We start from the raw sequence: 10209 nt of genomic DNA on the forward strand, positions 1-10209 counted from the left end.
TGAAATCATACAAAGGTCACAGAAAATCCGATGTGATCCTCACAGTATACAAATATCTACATTTGAAGTCGGACAGGGATTCCAGATGTGAATCCAAGGAGCTCACATGTAAAGAAACCAAAATGATATTTCCATTAACTCTTTGTGTGCCATGTTCACAGTCCTGACTCTGTGGACAGCTTGCCAAATTTACATATTTTGCTCAAATGCACAATTGCGCACAAATGGACTGATAAATCCCAGTATACTGCAGGAAGTCTAAAGTATCATAGCCATAGCGCTGTCATAAAATTTACATCACAGGAAAGCTTGCTATTTTCTATACAACTGTGCTGTACTGCATTTCTGGCATAAATGCTTTTATAAAAAGTTACATGGCTTTGAAAAAACAATGTTTTCCAGCAGCGCTCATTCATTGCAGTCTCAGAATAATGTAGCACACAAGGGGTTTGCACTATGACACACAAGGAGTTATGGCAATGTACATTGTTAACTTAACAACATAGCATGGAGGAGTGAGATAATAGTTTTTAAAACGTGCTTTTCATGAGGATGAGGATAGAATAAGAACATTTGATTGGATGATTAATTTGCTACTACCTTGCCCTGGATAAATGAATCGGCAGTAACAGTGTATGGTATCCTCAGACAACCAGGAATGTTTGTGACTTGAGGGAGTGTGAAACTTGACAAAGCGTAATGTAAATGGAATGTTATTTACAATGAACTGGCTCGTGTATAATGATGTGGATGGCACATGAGAGGCCATGATAACAATGGAGCGTACATACTTTCTGACTTATTATCATGCCCACCACAGGTATATATGTGGATCAGTTGGCATCCACTACACTGGATGTGTATATCTACCATAGGTTTTCCTTGTCAAAAGTTATGAAGTCTGTTATTAAAAGCAGGCTGCTGAATTGATCAAACTCATCTGGCAGTGAAGTGTGAGATATCAGTCAAAGATTGTTGTATTTCCATGCTCATAAATTCATCTTAGATACAAAGTTATATGGTAACTCCATGTTGTACAGAGATGTAAGAGGATTGATGAGTGGAGAGCAGAGGAGATAGTGTACTGTATACGCCATATATTTGGTGAGTCTAAATTTTTGTGAATCGGGAATTCCCAACGATTTCGCGAGTGGTTAAATTCGCGATCGTTGAGTCCTGTACTGAACGGAGAAATGTACACGCATACGTCACATCCACATCGGGATCAGAGTCAATAGTTTCGCGTGTCTTTAATTTCGCGAATAGCACCTGACTCGCGAAATTCGCGAAAATAAAAACCTCGCGAAATTTTCGGCGTATACAGTATTCTATGGCTGCAGAGCAGTTCAGAGCAGAAGTGATATTGCAAGGAATGCCAGATTCACCTTTCCAGTTGTCACAAGAACTGATCCCACTTGGTTCTTTATCTCTTGTTGAAAAACAGCAGAAAGTTCACGTGTAAGGAAAAGCTTATTAACTGAATACACCAATGGAGATTTTTGAAATACTGTTGTATGAGCTCATTACTCGGCTGCCAATGGCTGCCAGCCATGATACATAGTGCTTTGTGTCTTACATATGTAGCATCACTATATAATAGTACAGTTGATTAATTTTATTGATATAGTGCAATTAGTCTTTAAATCAAAGAAAGGAAAGGACTTGGAGAGCGCAGACCTCTGCCAAGCAGCTCATTTCCACCCATACATGCATGCTGAAAATCACCTAGTTTCCCAATAAAAGAAGCAGTGTGTTTACCTAATCAGCTTCCTGCCGCACATGGCGCCTTGAGCAGAGCATGCGCTTTAATGCACATATATGCAAACCTCAAATACATGCAGCTTGAACTCCCAAGTTCATTGACCCTATTTGCCGAAAGGGAAACAATCTTTCAAAAATTTATTAAAAATTCCAGGATTACTACCAAAACTGAATCATATGTTCCTTGTGTCATTATCTACTTTTCTTGTAAGTTTCATCTAACTCCTTTCTAAACTTATTGAGTTATTTTGCAAACAGACAAACCAACCAACACTGACTAAAACATGATGTCCTTGGCGGAGGTAATAGAAAAAATGGCAAGAGAGACAGTGCTACAGGATATAATGTCTGGGGACATCACATTCCCTGTACTAAAGTAGCTGCCACACTAAACTTAAAACGAATTTAAAGAACAAAACAAAACAAAAAAGAGACCCACCGAACAGTGATACCGATTGCTGAAATGAAATCTGCTGAAATACTGCGTAAGTACTGTATAAGCCGTTATTTTTGCGAGGGTTTAATTTATGCGAATTTTGCGAATCACAGTTGGATCACAAATTTAACAACACACAAAAATGTCGCCATATGCTAGAGTAACAATGCATTTAAGATAGCATTGATGTCAGTTCGCAAAAACAACATCTCGCAAAAGTGTCTATGACCTTATAATTCGTGAAAATATCTGTACGCTAAAATAACAGCTTATGCAGTAACTTTTCTCAGAATGAGAATTATTTGTTTTATTTGGGAATGTCCTGGGAAAGGCACATTAATCATCTCTTTGTGTTAAATATAACAATCATCTCTTTGTGTTAAATACAACATATACATGTAACTACTTTTAACTATAGTCACGGAGCAGTTGATAAATTCCATTTTGATGTTTATACATAAAAATAAATAAAGACTGTTTCTTTTACTGTCTTTCTAATCGTAGGACTGACAGAAATATATATTCTAAATGCTTCATTTGATTTGAGTTTCAAAGTCAGAGGAGCTTCTTCCAGGGGTCTTTTTCCCTGGAAAGACCAGCGATAAGCACTACTGCCATGAGATTTACCAAAATTTTGTCTAACTGGTGTGATTTCACATGGTATTTAGCCAGCTGTTGGCTGTGTTCACATAGGGGATAGTGACGATGATTTCTCTTGGAAATTTTGGAGTCGTTGGGTCAAAGGTCATGGGTCAAAGGTCAGGTTAAAATGCTAAAATTCTACTGTTTAATGCTGAAATTACACTTTTTCTCAGTACTTAGGCAGTATTTCAGCAGATTTCATTTTAGAGATTACTCCATGCATAAACTTAAACTAGGTACAGTGGACTTCCATTATAACGAAGTCCTCGGGACCGGCAGTTTTCTTTCGTTATACCAAAATCTTATTATATCAAAACAAATAAACAATAGAAAACAAAGAGCGGATAATGTGGCCTGAATTTTTACTTCATTGTAACCGGAATTTCGTTATAACATTGTTCATTATAACGGGAGTGCACTGTATAATTATACATGCATTACTACACAATAATTCTATAGGGAAAGATTTTGGCCTTGGGGTCAAAGGTCAGGTGAATATGTTAAAAATGTCACATTTTCTCCCCATATTTTTAAAGTAGCTCAAAGTGTCATGAAAATGTATGTTACCAGTTACTGATTATTTGAAAAATTGTGAGCCATGGGGTTAAACGGTGAGGTTGGAAGGTCAAGTTGAATCATAAAATTTCCAAATACTTGCTCTCTTACAACATTTAGCCATCAATCCAAATGAAACCTAGTTCCAGGAAAGTAAACACTCAACACATTTGTGACAAACATGCCATTTAATTTTTTTTGCCAGTTATGTGAAACTATTGTCTCACATTGTCAAGACATACTCTAGACCTATTGGAAGAACCATGGGACATGGCAGAGGCATACCAGTCGCCATGGTGACATTTCTAGTCTCTAGTTTGACTAGAGTTGTTGCCTTTCATGGTGTGCCTATCATTTCATGTGCTGGTGTAACATGGCATAAACAAATCTGCAGTGTCAAATATTATGACTTCCATTAACCAACAAAAAAAAAAAGAAAAAGGTTGGAACCATCTTATGATGGACTTTATTAGTTTTTGTGTGCATGCCATATCTATTTTGGGCATTTTGTACTGTCATTTCTGCAGTCTTGCCTCTTGCAGTGTTGCATTTCAAGTCATTGTGAACAGTTTTTGTCTTTCATATCTATGAATTTTTCCAACCCACGCACCAAGCAGACACTGAAGATGGGATGTGCAGGTCCAGAGAAGCACTTCCATGGCATAGTAACATGAAATACATGTATGAGTCAAAATAAATTGGGGCTTGTTGTCTCACAAACGTAGTAATACCATATTCGTTTACTTGTATTCTTTTTTGTGAATGCTGTGAATTGAAGCATTTCTTGAAAAAGCCACAGATAGAATATAGCTCTTAGAAAGTAAAGTATGTCATATGTTAAATTTCCATCCTGTTTTTAAAAACTAGATTTCTGTCATCATATAAAATCATGCATTGCTGTAGTGTGTCTGTCATTCTGCTATTTTCAAAGTGGACACCACAATTTGCTTTTCTTTTCAGCATTTCAACTACAAGCATCTACTATGTTAAGGAAACATACTATATATATTTATATATATTATATATATGTATATGTATATATTGTAGTTGTTCCGCGTATATATAATACATATATATATGTATAATATATATATATATAAAAAATATATATATATATATATTATACATATATATATATACACATAAGCTAATGTACTAATATATATATATATATCTATATATATTCATATCAGTTTATTGTGTGATGTCATAGCTTCTTGAAAATGCTGTTTTTGTTAGCATACTATGAGAGATTATGAGACATACAAGTAGACATATAATCAGCAAACTGAAGTTCACATTTCAAAAGAGAAAAATAAAACAAAAGGATACAAAAGAATGTTAAAAAGAATGCCCATTATGAGAATAGAATATACGTAAATGTGTACCTATATCTACATGTACATGTTGTACATATGTGATGATATATAACACAGTTGTATATTGGAGTAGTATCATGATGTACATTGAAATTATCTGCCATGATGGCTACTGCAAAGAACTTGACTATAACTGCCACATTTTCTGTTAACTGAGCAGTCATTGTAGACAGGTTTAACTGTACTTTGATGTGTTGTTTCTAAACAAGCTTGGAAGTAAAATGTTGAAATATGGCTAAAACCATTGATCTACCTCATCAGTTGGCAAATTCAAGATGACCAGTCTTAACCAATATCAGAAAATGTTGATGATTTGTGATATGCAGTCAACTCTTGTAAGTTAAATCTGTTGAGACATGAGAGTTAACTTGACCTGCACAATGGACACTTTCCATATTTTGGTCTTGAAAATGTGCTTCAACTTCAGCACAAATTTGTCTTGCCAGTATGCCACTGACTAATTCAGTGTAGTCTGCATGTATTAACTTAGGATTATGTATTTACCAACAAAAACAAATCCCTTTTGAGCTATAAATCACGCAGCTATATCATAATTAGGTATTGCAAACAAAATCTTCAAGCTATCCTTTGTACAGTATTCCTTCTCTTTTAAGAGAGTATATAGTAATAAGTAGTGTTAGGAGTCTGTCTGTCCTACAAAGGAGAGACGAGTTGCCTCCAACGACTGTGACCTTCAGAATCTTGGGTATCAGATTCACACATCTGATCCAGCATGCATGCTGCTACTCTCCTCTCCTTTCCTCCTCATCTAATAACCATGCGGAAAGAATATGTTTACTCTCACATTTTATACTCACGTTCATACAAATATAATTGCTAATATCCACACACCAAAAAGTAAGCTGATGTACGAAGTAAGTTGGCATGATTTCAGCTAAAAAGAGAAAAGATCAACTTACAGCATCAGACTTTGTAATGGCAGTTTTCTACATGATGCAACTTAGTTTCACTATTTTCAGCTCAATCATGACAACTCTAGAATGATTTGATACAGAAGATGTAATTTTTGGTATTTACTGTACCATTTCAAGCAGAATGCTTCAAGTATGTGTTGCTGTTTTTTCAGCTTTCATGACAGGGAAGAAAGGATTTCTACCTTTACAGATTCTTCATCACAAGGCCAACACCAAAAACTGAGTGTATTTCTTCTATTTGTCAGTGTTTTTTGTACACACTGACATTGAATTAATGCTGCTGTACCACTCATGTCATAGTAAGGGATAACAAACCTAATTCTTTATGACTATGAAGCAAAGTTTTTGTCATTTACACACATTCAGACCCAGACACTGACACTCAGAAACAGGTAGAAAAGATACCAGGATATACACAGATTTCCATTTCTGGTACAGTACTTTTTATTAAATCATTGGTACTTTCTTGTAATATATATATATAATATATATATATATAATTATATATATAATATGTATCTGAGCACTGAGCTTAGGCTACAACAAAATGGTAATAGAGATTAATTGTAGTAGTAATTCAGTATATTGTGTGACCTAATATCTTGTTGTAACTGCTGTTTGTTTGCGTACTATTAGAGATTATGAGACATACAAGTAAATAAATAACTGGCAAACAGAAGGTAACATTGCAAAAGAGAAATAGTAAAAACAAAAAGATACTCAAAGAGAATGTTTTCAAAAAACCATATGCACACTACGAGTATAAAAAACGTATACAAAAATGAGGTGTAGTTACAATCTATAGCAAATTTCATCAGTCACTTTACAAAAAGTAGATGAAATGGTATACAGAACTATATATATGTATACATATATCATATAATATATATAGCTGGAATTTTTGCAGTAGACTGACATGTAATATATCATATTCTATATATATTCATATGTTTGTATATGTGCACAATAGCTCTACATATAGGTGTTTATGACATAATTCTACAATATTTCTATGTAACGACATGATATACACGCATTGCTTTTCTATAGTGATACATTTCTTTGCAGAACAGTACAAGACATTTCAGCAGCTGAAGATCAAGTTTCATTTGGAAAGCTATTTCTACCAAACAAAAACATTGCAGTAAATGTGCATATAGCACTCTGTGTTTAATATCTCTATACATCTAATTTTCATGCAACTGGAATTTAAGTACATACATACATTTCTTATTTCATGACTAATAAAGACACATATAGTGAAATATTGAGCTGGCAAAAATATGCATGGTTGCATTACATCTCTCTGTACAAAAAAAGGACACACAACAACAAAAACAATGGAAAAACCCATGTATCCCTGAATATTGCAGTATAGCCATTACCATTTACATGTTTCAATACCAAATATATATCTCAGTAGGAGAAGCATAAAACATATTTAGGAAGCAGGGGAAGCAGGCAATGAAATTGGAGATACAATATCTTGTTTTTTGGTTTGTTTTTCTTTTTTGCAAAAACTTCTACAAATATTCATCATTCAAGCGACATTGTTTATTCAAATTCAATAACTGGATGAATTGAAATGTTAACGCAATAATAAAATGATGGTGCAGGCAAAGTAAGATTCTTTTTTATGTTTCATCTCTGCTTAATAATACCACTATCCCTACTCACACATGCATTTGAACCCCCTTCCCCCAATTATCATGGATTACTGACACTTGGTATTCACAAGGCTCTGATGATGGTCAGAATCTTTCTCATGGTAATTCTTCAACCTGCAGTCATTGCCAAAATTTAATTTAAAAATTGAACCTGCATTATCACACACCAACAGGTACAACACCTAATGATTTATACTTCAGGACCCCCTTCTTTTGAAAGCTTTACTCTTTTTTGTCAAATATTGTCTGAAGATTAAAAGTGTATCAGAAAAGCATGCATTGATTACTTGCTCTAAAGACCCACATATATAGCACACAGAATGTTTCTTACACTTTTGTTATTTGCTCATTGCAGATATAGACATCTGCATACTAATTACATTGTTTGGTTGATGTAATAATTTAAATGTTGTGCCATGCATTCAACCTGAGCTATCCTGATACAGTAGAGAGTCAGCTTCTTTCAAGTATTCCACTGGAGGCTATACATTTTTTATGAATATAACAATGACTTCAATTGAAATCTTCACTCACAGGGTGAAATGGGCGAGGAGTGTTCTATTGTCTCTTGTCAGAATTCTTAAGAAAACTATTTCATTTTGCTTTCTTTTGTGACACTGGTATATGTGACCTTATGAGCAGAGAACTTGCAGTTTACAAAGTTTCAAGAACTATGAGTTATTTCAGACAGTCCAAGCGATTCCTTTAAGAATGCATATCAAACTATGTTTCATACTGATCAGGAATTTTCTTTCTTTTTTTTGCATCTGATGTCACAAACTGGAATCAAATTTTTCAAATCAAACTTTGCCATTAATGTTCCAAATGTGTCTTCATACTGGACACAAACATTCACACATCAAAATCAAGGAAATTCTACAAATGATTTTGGGAATTACTTGTGTATTACATGTATCTCAACAGGCAAAAATAATTCTAGATCAGGAAGGCTATCATATTCTCTTGTCAGAACATCAAGCAACACTTTTATTTTCAAGGGACCTCCAGCAGAATCACGAGACTTTGCAGCTCTGTGCCTATCGAGTTTTGCTTTGGTTCGGATGAACATTAAATTGTTGTTGAAACACTTTACCACTTTATAGCCATGTTTGGTAGGGTGGAGCTAAACTTGGCCTTCCAGTTACTTCTCCAACAAACCGTGAGCTCTTTGAGCATGTGAATATGGTCCATGCATAGATATAGGTAGGTTCTCTTTCATGCATGCATATTGAGAGCTGCCTGTTTGAAGGATCAGGACTTGGCTGTCATTTGGCATGTCTGTTTGCAGCACAAGGGGTGTCTGAACAGTCTATAACTTTCAGCATGTAAGCAATTGCATTTTTAAATCTTTAAAGTTGGATCACTTGATGAGTTATCTAGTAATGTATCACTTGCATTCTTCTTCTTTTTTTTTTCTTTTTTTCTTTTTTTTTTTTTTTTTTTTTTTGGGGGGGGGGGGGGGGGGGGGGGGGGGGTTAATCCTACCCAAAACTGGATTTCTAGCCTGCCAGTGAATGCTGTATCCTAAAATAATTCAATGCAGAGTAGATAGGAAACATATACCGGTATCAAGGTATTCTTGAAACAAATTATAGTGACATCTGGAATCGCCAACTTTAGTTTCAAATTGCCATCACTGGTTTAGCTATGATCACAACGAGGTCTTTGTTTTCATTATCAGCCCACAGTGAATTCTGTTGCATCTTTATTCCTTACATTCAAATTCTGGCTTTGAAGCTAAACCAATACATGCAATCCAGTCTGAGATTAGTATACAAATATGTGAGTAAGATGCCAAGTTGGGTGAGTTGCAGAGTTGTTTACTATTGCAAAAGATAAAGCATCACACAGTCTGGCATGATGCACATATTGCAAATATATAAGCAACAGGAGATGAGTTAGCCATGGTTGATTTTGTTCTGACAGTCATTACCCTGCATGAAAGTGGTGAAGCCACAAAAATCTAAGCTGTGATCGAGCTACAAACAGACTATTAACCAACATCATCAATACTGCATGTAGGTAATTGCTGTTGAATTTTCATCAAGACGATGATGTTCCACACTTTCCAATCTAATTTGTGAGCATCATCATGATGCTGTACAGCAAATAATTTCCAGTGTTGCAAACATATCAAAAAGTTGAAAACACCTTGTCCTTGGAATAGTTTTAAAGAAATAATTGAGGCTAAATTGCAGGAATGGCATCATACTATTAAATGGCTAGGAATCATGACAAGTGATGCTTTAAGCATGAAGTTGGTCATCATAGTCTTGAATACTGTAGGGACAGTCTAAGACATTGAGTAACATCAATTCTTCTAAACTATTTCTGAGAAAAAAAAAAGTTGTGACAGAACTATTGAAAATCTTTCCAAAGCTCCTACTCCCTCTGAAAGATTTTCATTAAAGATTTAAAAGAAAAATGAAAGGGATCAATTTTCAAATGGATTAATACATTTTTTAGGAGAACAATAAAACTTTCTAGGAGTTTCGAAGTAAAGTCAAAGTTAAGTGGTAACCAAAGAAAAAAATAGTTCTCCAGCATGTGACTCAATTTTCACATCACATAAATTGAATGATATAGATATTCTTCTGGAGAGGGAAGCAAGTTATGGCTAATGTTATGAGACTTGAAATATGAAGCTCTTGCCATCACTGTCACTTGATACAGAACCTAATAAATATCACTACATCAGCTAGTTTCATTCTGAGTGGTGTGTATGTGAGAGGTTGTTACTTCTACACTGAAAAGTACACTAAAATCCACACAGGGACATGAAAAAATAAAAAATCATACCTTCCTCAAGTTGAGGACGAGTCCCGAGTATACTC

Source organism: Diadema antillarum, unplaced genomic scaffold, assembly GCF_040938485.1.
Source record: "Diadema antillarum isolate AM-2024a unplaced genomic scaffold, OU_Dant_1.0 scf00000206, whole genome shotgun sequence".
Classification (NCBI taxonomy): Eukaryota; Metazoa; Echinodermata; class Echinoidea; order Diadematoida; family Diadematidae; genus Diadema; species Diadema antillarum.